Raw genomic sequence first — 8,224 nt, forward strand, 5'->3', positions numbered from 1 at the left:
TCCAAGTCTGGTCCGGCTGACCAAGACAGAAGCCAGGCGGACCGGAAAGACCAAGAAGGGTCTTGGTCCGGAGCTGACCATGTGTGGTCCGCCGGACCAAGCCTTCAGGTCAGTCGGTCTGCGAGCGTCGGATTAAGCCTGGTCCGCCGGACCAAGCTCCTGGTCCGGCGGACCGGGATCTGGGAAACTTTCCAAAATTCGATTTTAGGGTTTTCTAATCTTATTTAAGTTTGGGATTTCATCCAAACTTAATTAAGGCCGACCTAAAACTCAGAGAAACATCCTAGAACCCTAACGAACCTGTTCTCTTCGATTTCTATTGTCCCGGGATTGGATCTCGTCTCTTGAGTTACCCTTTTCTTCACTAATCCTAGCAGATTCGTTCCAAATCGTTTGGAATCCTTTCCGTCGGTGTGGATACGTGTAGAGAGACTGTAACTTTAGTCCTAGGTGATTTAGAACAGGCCCCAGATCGAAATAAACTTCAAGTCTCATCGAGAACGAGGTAAGTAACGATTCCCTCGGTGATATACACGATCTTTTTGGATTTTGCGAGTTTGGTTGCGTGTGACGTTTGACTAGGTTTAGATCTTTCTTCCGCTGCATGAAACCTAGTAAACCAAACCCTAGATCGATATGATCGCATGCTAGAAACCCGTAGATAACCCCAACAGGAACGACAGAATGATCTGGAAGAGTTCCAGATGGCCAGACCGTCCGGTCCAGACCTGGACTGTCTGTTCTGCAAGGGCCAGACCGTCCAGTCCAGACATGGACCGGACGGTCCAGGCGTCAAGACCGTCCGTTCTGCGAGGAAAAACGGAACGTCCGTTCCGCGTAGAAGGTCAGACCGTCTGGTCCAAACCTAGACCGGACGGTCCGACTTACGGGATAACTTCCTTTTTCGCGTTTTAGGGTTTTGGGCAATCCTAATTAATGAGAGAAGCCACCACAAACCCTAGATAATTAACCTAACACGTCCTAGACACTTCCTAGAGCCTTGGAGAAGCTTTCTCTTGAGTTCTAGACATCGAAATACCGATTCCAAGTCAAGGACGTCGTTTTCTCTTCATAAATCCAGCAGATACGTTCCAAAGTGTTGGAATTCATCCCGCCGGTGTGGATACGTGTAGAGGAGTTGTGCTTTCAACTCTTGGCTATTAAAACAGGCCCTAGATCGATTGATACTTCCAGATCTTGATAGAACGAGGTAAGTATTCGAATCCCACGGTGATATACACGTTCTTCTGGGTTATTGCACAATTGGTTTTGTCTGACGTTTGGCTAGGTTGAGATCTTTTTTTCCGCTGCATGAAACCTAGAAACCAAACCCTAGATCGATGAGATCGCATGCTAGGAACCCGCAGGGAACCCAACAATGGTATCAGAGCCTGGTTCTCTGTATATCGCTGTGCTTGTTGTATGATTGCATGATTTAATCGTTAAATTGCATGTAATAATTGAATCTATGCATGTTTAATGATATTTGTGATTGTTGAATGATGCATGGATGATATGGAGTCCGGGACGGGTTAATAGTGCGACGAAACGAGAGTGAAACCCTAATTTTCGAAACCCAAAAATTCTGTCCCGAATCTGATCTGTCCGTGGTCAGCCGGACCAAGGTGTTGGTCAGCCAGACCAGCAGGCAGACCAGATTCCGGACAGAGTGTTTGGTCAAGAGGACCAAAGTTCACCTGGTCAGCCCCGGACCAAAAGTTGGTCCAAACGTGAACAAAACTGGTCCGAGACGAGGATTGGCGGACTGACCAAAAGAAGCAGACTGAGTTGGTTCAGAGCTGACCAAGTTTGGTCAGCCCCGGACCAAGCCCAGTTGGACTGCGCTCCGTCTCTTCGGTCAGCTTGGAGCAGACAGGAAACGGACTGACTTGGTCCCGAGTTGACCAAGTTTGGTCAGCCCCGGACCAAGCTCAGTTTTGAACTGAGTCCGATTCTAGGTCAGCTCGGAGGAGGAGAAGAAGACTGAGTTGGTCTGGAGCTGACCAAGAGTTGGTTAGCCCCAGACCAAGCTCAGAATTTTTCTCAAAACGGACAGATCGACGAACCAGAGAAGCTGACCAAGGTCAGTCCGGCGGACCAGATTCTGGTCAGCTTCGGTCTGGACCTCAGACACTTCTCAAGTCCAAAATTTTGTCCTTTTCCTCATGATTAATCTCAAGCTATTACGTCCATTAGTAGAGCAACTGTCAAGGCCTCGATCGTCATGGTTACGGGTCATGCCCTAGCAAAGGTGGCTTCGGCCCTTATTACTTGCACGATGGGTATCTTTTCCGAGATAGACGTCTATATATCCCTCAAGGATCTTTACGGGATGTCATACTTCGAGAAGCTCATGGAGGAGCTCTCGCTTGTCACTTCGGAGTAGACAAAACGTTGGCCGCTGTACAAGAACATTTCTTTTGGCCACACCTTAAGCGAGATGTACGGAGATTTTGCGCCAAATGCGTCGAATGCCATCGGGCAAAATCAAAGGTGCAACCTCACGGACTGTACATGCCCCTACCGATCCCTACGCAGCCTTGGGTCGACATATCCATGGACTTCGTTCTTGGACTACCCAAGATCCAACACAAGGATTCTATCTTTGTCGTTGTTGATCGGTTTTCAAAGATGGCTCATTTCGTGCCTTGTGCCAAGACGGACGATGCTAAAAACGTCGCAAATCTATTCTTTCGAGAGATAGTCCGTCTTCACGGCATCCCAAGGACTATAGTGTCGGATCGAGATTCGAAATTTCTCAGCCATTTTTGGCGGACACTTTGGAAGAAGATTGGCACGAAACTCGTCTTTTCGACGACTTGTCACCCGCAAACGGATGGACAGACCGAGGTGGTCAATCGAACGTTATCCACTCTTTTGCGAGCCACTATCGGGAAGACATTAGGGAATTGGGTTGAGTGCATACCTCATATTGAGTTCGCTTATAATCGAGCGATACATTCGGCATCTAAGCACTCCCCATTTGAGATCGTGTATGGATTTAATCCGATTACACCACTTGATCTCATTGCCCTACCCGACCACGAGATTCTTAATCTCGATGGAGAGAAAAAGGCCAAGTTCGTTAAGCAGCTGCATCAACGCGTTCGCGATAATATTGCTAAGCGAACCGAGTCCTACGCAAAGCATGCCAACAAAGGCCGTAAGACGATGACATTCAAGGAGGGTGATTGGGGAGTCTGTATGCCATCTTCCCAACACGTGCAATGATAGGATATGGCCCGTCATAACGTCGGGAGAGTCCTCGGTGTAGCATCTTCATCCCTCGGAAGTTGTGGGGAAGGACCTTGACCATGACTTCGTCTCCGACCTTGTACTCCATTGGGCGACGCTTTGTGTCTGCCCATTTCTTCATGCGTAAGGCGGCTTTGTGCAACCAAAGCCACGTTTGATCGGTTTCTTCTTGCCATTCCCGAGTGATGAGGACATCACCAAGGACACGGAACATGAAGACGCGGAGCTTGTAGATGCGGAGCTTGGAGATGCGGAGCAAGGAGCGGAACCGGAGCTCGGAGCGGGAATGGAGCCGGAACTTGAAGATCCAAGGATTGAGACCACACTTCCCGTTCGCATGGATCCTCCGATCACTCGATCCAAGACACGGGCACTTCGACAACAACTTAATGCCTTCGTATCTCGTGTCGTGTCCGAACTCACGCTCGAACGTGTGTGCTCGTCCTCGGTCCAATCCGCCACGGCCCGCTATATGCTCGTGTGCGAAGTTGAGGCACCTTCTAGGTCAAGCTAGCCTCAAAAGGAAGCTTCTTATGCAGCAAGCAACCTCCTCCAACAGCTAGAAACAGCCACCTACCACATTAAATGCTAGATTGTTGCATGTAGACTTGCTTTCAATTCTCTTGTTATTGTATTTTTATTTAAAGATGCTAAGTACTCTTTGTAAACCACTTTTGAACTTTGTTGAATAAAAAAGAAATCAGAACTTTCTTCTTCTCCACTTTGTGTGTCGAGCATCCTTGGTCCGTCCAAGTCTCGGTTCGTCCGATCAACTCGGTTTGTCCGAGTCCCGTTGGTTCGTCCGACGTCTCCGTCTTGGTTTGTCCAAGACCGGCCGATTGGTTAGTCCATAGGTCTTCTATCCCCTTTTTCGTTTCCATCTCCGCTGTTTCGGATCAAGTTCGAGTGCCTCCGGGCGAGTGATTGATCCCGAACGCCCTCTTCCATTCCCCTCCACCGTTACAACCTCGGGCGAGTTCGAGTGCCCTCTTCGGCCAGCGATCTCCCGTCGTTGCTGCTCTATTTCGATCGCCACAAGTCTCATACTCCTAAGGCGTATATCACCGAGCAAAAGTGTGTGCTGCGGGACTTGGTCCATCATATGAGATGGAGAGACCACTCGGAGTGGTAGGTTGGCGTCCCATGACCGCTTCAAAGGGTGACTTGCCGATTGACTCGCTCCTTTGAAGGTTATGGGAGAATTGGGCCATATCGAGGTGTTTGTCCCAATCCTTTTGGTGAGCACTCACGTAGTGCCTCAAGTAGAGCTCCAAGAGGGCATTGATCCTCTCGGTTTGGCCATCGGTTTGAGGGTGGAAGGCGGTGGAGAACCTCAATTCGGTTCCCATGAGTTTGAATAGCTCTTGCCAAAATTTGTTTGTGAACCTTCCATCGCGGTCGGATATAATGGATCGTGGTAGTCCCCAATACTTCACAACGTGTTTGAAGAAGGCTTGGGCAGCCTCATGAGCGGGGCATTCCGCGGTGACGGGAATGAAGGTCGCATACTTGCTGAACCTATCTACGATCACAAAAATCGAACCAAAACCATTAACTTTAGGCAATTTAACAATGAAGTCAATTGATACCGATTGCCATGGGTGGTCGGCTATGGGGAGAGGCTTGAGCAATCCCGCGGGCAGCCTTTGTTCCACCTTGTCTTGTTGGCAAATAAGACATGTCTCGACGTATGCCTCAACATCGTCCTTCATTTTGGGCCAATAGTAGTTCTCGGCCAAGAGAGCAAGTGTGCGTTTCTCCCCTGGATGTCCTGCCCAATTGGAGTCGTGTGACTCCTTGAGAATGGATCGTCGAAGGGCCTCGTCCCTAGGCACGTACAACCTGCGTCCACGAGAGAAAACAACCCCATCCCTTTCCCAAAATTTTCGGGTTTGGCGATTTCGGACAAGATCTAGAAGATGCTTTGCCGCGGGGTCTTGGGTCATGGCCTGTCGGATCCGATCCGTAAAGTCGGTTGATAACTTCTATTCTTCTCTATATTTTGATAAGAGTTTGTCTAGGTTTTACGGGACAATCACATTCATTCATGGACATTCTAGGCGTGTTAGGATACAAAACCCGGTTGTGCTCTAGTTTTGCAGAGTTACAGGTTTCGAAGATGATTGGACTCGAAAAGGAGCCATTTGGAGCGTTAAAGGAGAAGTTCGGATGAGATACTCATGTTGCGACATCAATTACTTTCTCTACAGAGGTCCAAATCGTGCGAGACTTATACCATTGGAAAGAGCACTTCAAGAGCTTCACGTGGACACCAAAATCGCGTAAATCCGACACCGGAGCAGAGAGTTATGAGCGAATTCGTGAAGACCAGAAAACTGTCAGTGCAGGGCCGATTTCAGTTGAAATCGGTCCGAGTCCGGAACGCGCAATTCGACCCCAGGAATCTGGATCCGGTCCGGATCCACCTGGAATCGGTCCGGATCCAGTCTAAAACCCTGTTTCGCGATTTTCAGCATCTGAATGGGAATAGGACTCTTGGGAGCCGCCCTAGGGTTATAAAAAAGCCCTAGCCACGTCCTAGAACAGGGAAGAACATTAGAGAACACCTAGATACAGATTTTTGGAGAGCTTTTGGGGAGAGAAGAATAGAAGTTCACGGGATTTCGGGAAGAAGAAGGAGGATTCGATCGTGAAGACTAGACATCGACATGAGACTTTCTTTCCTCTCTTTTATCTCTTTTTCTCTGTTCTTTCTATTATTTTCCATGAACCTTGAGTAGATCCATGACTATGGGTTAGGGATTCGTATGTGTTTTGGATATGTTTGAACCCTAACTTGGATTTCGGTTTTGATTTGATTCGGTTCTATTGATTTGCACTTTTATTGGATTGATGTTTGCTAACCCCTTGATCAATTATCTTAGATTCTGAACCACATAGAGATATGGGTTTGTTTCGGATCAAAATCAATAGGATAGATCGTATTATTCACATAGAGATATGGTTTAATCGATCTAGGGTTGATGATAGCGTTCTTTATGCACCTAGGGTTAACTTGAATAGATCGAGAGATTGACGAGTTACTCTGTAGATAGTGAGTTAGTAGACCGAGAGGTGAATTCTCTAGCTTGGTTGCTTGATGATTCCCGAATACAAGTCATAATCGTTATTCACGCATGCTTAGTAAATACCCATACACGCGAATACGATCCCGACACCCGTAGTCATCCTTGTTTGATAGGTCACTCGTTTTTATTTACTTTCTTATATTATTTTCATCAAAGTGAGCGAGAGAGTAAAAATTCCTTTTAGCATCGGACGTTACCACGATGAGGTCGTGTGTGATGTCGTCCCCATGCAAGCGGGGCACATGTTACTAGGACGACCCTGGCAATTTGACCGAGAGGTCATGCACGACGGACGAGCCAACCAGTACTCCTGTACCAGATTGCTCAGCAACGTTTTGAACTTTTTAAGGGCTGATTACGTGTTGTTTTGGCAGTTCGAAAACCCCCCACGAAGATCGCACGAACGCTGCTGCACAACGCCTCCAACGTCGGCCTTGGAAAGCTCTCGGTGAGATCTTTCCTTAATAGCGATTGTTGGACCCTGTTTCGTTGCAGATTCTATCCCACCCTTGCACGTCTACATTCATTTGTGTTGCTTGCCCAGAAAACGGACTTAAACCTTTTGAAACTTGAATAGCTTGGGTGTTGTTTGATTTAACGATGTCATTTAGTTTCCGGCTTTCGTATGCTATGGGGTGTCCTTCCTGCATCAAAACTCCACCAATTGCAAAATCGAAAGCATCGGAATGTACCTCAAAGGGCTTACCTATGTCGGGTAAGGCCATGATGGGCTCCTCGGACACTAAGGTCCGGAGCTTGTCGAATGCCATTGCTGTTCCGGTACTTCTAATACCGAAGAAAGACGGGACGTGGCGGATGTGCGTAGACTGCCGTGCAATAAACAACATCACGGACCACTTCCACTTGCGGTCCTTCTTGAGCATATCCGAGAGTGGGGCAACTATGGAGGAGTATCCAAGGATGAATCTCCGATAGTAGTTGACTAGACCGAGGAAGGACCGGAGTTGTGGTAGGGTCCTTGGCACGGTCCACTCGGCAATTGCCTTGATTTTCTTCGGGTCCATGAGCAACTGTCCGCCTTTGACGTAGTGGCCCAAGAACTCGACTTCGGGTTGTGCAAAGCAGCACTTTTCGAGTTTGATATATAGCTCGTTGTCTCGGAGGATCTTCAACACCGCTCGAAGATGACCTACATGCTCACTCAAACACGAACTATACACGACAATATCGTCCAAGTACACTACAACGAACTTGTCAAGGAGGTCATGGAAAATCTGGTTCATCATAGTGCAAAAGGTTGCCGGTGCATTCGTGAGACCGAATGGCATTACCTTGAATTCGAACGACCCGTACCTCGTTATACATGCGGTTTTTGGCTCGTCTCCTTCAGCAATGCGCACTTGGTAATAATCCGACCTCAAGTCGAGTTTGGAGAAGATCCTTGCGTCCTTAAGCTGATAAAAAAGGTCAGCTATTAAGGGAATAGGATACTTGTTTTTAACCGTTACCTTGTTGAGTGCACGGTAGTCAATGCACATCCGCAAGGAACCATCCTTCTTCTTTTGGAAGAGGACCGGAGCTCCATAGGGCGCCTTGGAGGGCTGTATGTACCCGGCGTCTAGAAGGTCCTCAAGTTGTCTCTTGAGCTCGGCTAGCTCGGGTGGCGCCATTCGGTAAGGTGCCATCGCCGGTGGCTTTGCTCCGGGGACAAGTTCGATGGCGTGATCGATTCCACGCCTTGGGGGGGGCTTCTTGGGTAGCTCCTCTGGCATTACATCAACAAACTCATTAAGGACAGTACGTACCTCTCTCGGGATCGTTGGTTGATCCGAAGCATCCGTTTCGTCTGAGTTGTTGAGCTCACGGACTGTTGCAAGGAAGCAGTCCGAGTTCTTCACTCCACGCTTGAACTGCATGGC

The 8,224-nt window shown here is 48.2% G+C and overlaps 1 pseudogene; it reads right to left on the bottom strand.

Annotated features, from left to right (window-relative positions):
• LOC109116880 overlaps window positions 1-2,478 on the bottom strand; it is a 7,577-nt pseudogene extending 5,099 nt beyond the window's left edge.
• Window positions 2,479-8,224: the final 5,746 nt, after the last annotated feature.

The sequence above is a fragment of the Tarenaya hassleriana genome, unplaced genomic scaffold, assembly GCF_000463585.1.
Source record: "Tarenaya hassleriana unplaced genomic scaffold, ASM46358v1 Cleome3, whole genome shotgun sequence".
Lineage (NCBI taxonomy): Eukaryota > Viridiplantae > Streptophyta > Magnoliopsida > Brassicales > Cleomaceae > Tarenaya > Tarenaya hassleriana.